Source organism: Austrofundulus limnaeus, unplaced genomic scaffold (assembly GCF_001266775.1).
Source record: "Austrofundulus limnaeus strain Quisiro unplaced genomic scaffold, Austrofundulus_limnaeus-1.0 Scaffold486, whole genome shotgun sequence".
In the NCBI taxonomy this organism is placed as follows: domain Eukaryota; kingdom Metazoa; phylum Chordata; class Actinopteri; order Cyprinodontiformes; family Rivulidae; genus Austrofundulus; species Austrofundulus limnaeus.
Genome location: NW_013952888.1, coordinates 180,236 through 182,515, shown reverse-complemented (window position 1 = coordinate 182,515; position 2,280 = coordinate 180,236).

Here is a 2,280-nt window from a genome sequence, read left to right as displayed (position 1 = left end):
ATAATACATTTTATTTATAAAGTGCCTTTCAGGACACCCAAAGACACTGTACAAAATTAACATGCAAATGTAGGTACATTTAACAATAGGGTTGTACAGAACGAACATTGAAGTGAAAAGTACAAAACAGTCACATATTAAAGTACAATGACCAACCAACAGGAGTTAAAAGTGAAAGGCTAATCTGAAAATATGAGTCTTCAGGCCAGTCTTAAACAGGGAGAGAGAGGTGGTGTTACACAATCCATGGATTTTTCTAGTTTTAAAAAATCTAACTGCTCATTTTTATTCAATACTTTTACTTTTAATACATAAGTACATTTTATGTCAAAAAATTTACTTTTGATACTTAAATACAAAAAAATTAGATACTTTAAGACTTTTACTCAAGTAATATTCTTGGAGGAGACTTTAACTTTACCAAAGTAATTATGATAAAATAATTGTACTTTTACTCAAGTATCACTTTGAGGTATTTTATACAACACTGGATGAAAGGTTTGAATATGAGTTGTTGTTTTTTTTTTCAAACAAAATCAAGCATTTTTATGCTACCAATAGTTGGTGCAGTGGTCAGTGGTCAGACTGGATCTATCATGTACACTTTGACAAAKTTTGGACAGTTTACAGTGACCCTGAAATGTGTGTAGCCAGAAAAATCCCACACCTACACCATTCAAAATAACCAGCAACTTATAACAACCTAAATTTGAAGCCTAAATAGCATTCAGTTTGATGTGAGAATTGCCTAAATTTGACAAYCCATTCAAAATGGCTGACCTCCTTTGGTCCCATAAAACTTTTTTGTACTGGGCTGAAGTACTGATGTACCAAGTTTCACAAGTGTGTGTTTTAAGTAATAGGAGGAGCTGATGTTTGGAGGGWGCTAGAGAGCTAACTTTCACATCTGGATCCTGGCAACTCCTCATTTTTACACTCGTTCTGAATAAAAATAATAMGTTTCATACATCTCAACCCATTAGAACATAGTGAAAAAAGCCTCCTGTCGGGAGAAAAAAAATCAGGTCAATGTGGCCTTTTTCTGTTTCACAGCACTCAGGCCCTAATGATGACATCAGAGGTCTGGCTGTTTTGGGTAAATGAAAATAACGTGTGATTATCTAAAAATGTGTTTTAACTATCTGATTGTGATTGTATAGCCAAAAATGCCGGTCTAAAGATCTTCAGTACGTATTGAAAACCTTTTCTCTCAGACCASTTTGGAAGATGGTCCAGACTCCTGTTATCTGTATATGTTCAGTGTGTGAATGTGAGTATGAATGGGTGAATGATTGTAGTGTAAAGTGCTTTGGAGTCCGTGGGGACTTGATAAAGTTCAGTCCATTTACCATGTGTTCAATAGTCTGAATACAATTAGTCAACTTTAATGTTCAAACTCCAACTGAGCTGATGCAATCACACAGCAGAGTTACTGCCTGTCTCAGGGGGGGGAAAGATCAGCTGAACTGCCAGCTGATTAGAGATTAAACAGCAATCCTTGGGAGTAGTCTCAAGATTCTTCRTTTTTTTCACAGCTAAAAGTTTTTACGAGCTGTTTATCAGAATCTAAAAAGGTTAAAGTTCTGCTTTGTCAGGAATTTAGTAATGAAAGTGGATTRCTGTGAGGATCTGTGTTTCCTGTTAGATGATGCATATTCTGTGTTTTCTTCCTTGTGTGTCTGTGTTATTCTGCTCCCCAGTGTTTTTGTCTTTAGCTCCTTGCACAACTGTTCCTGCTTGTCTCCCTTTCAGGTGTTTGTAATTTAGGTTCATTGGTGTCTCTTTATATTCTTGTCCAACAGTTCATTTGTCAGGTCAGCATTGTACGCTCATGGTTCAAGGTCTGTTATTCCACGAGTTCTGTTCCAACTCGGAAGTAGATTATTTATTTATTTATTTATTTATTTATTTATTTATTTATTTATTTATTTAGTTGCTGCCTCTTCAGCATCTTTAGTTTTACAAATCTATTTTTGCTAGTGATGGGCAAATGAAGCTTTGCTGAAGGACTCAGTGCTCAAAGCTTTTTAATACAGTTCTCTGGGGCATCATCTTGTGGACAAAAGTATAAAAAGTCATCTTGAAACCACAATAGGAAAGGAACCCCTTCATGATGGAGTTGACAGCTGTTGTTTAACATCATGACATATTTCTGTCTGATATCAGATTGTTATTGTGATGCTTAGAACAGACATGTTTTGTGGGGGAGTTATGATTGTTTTTCTAAATGATTCATGTTTATGTAGGTAATAATGTGTTTAGGGAACATTATATATATAT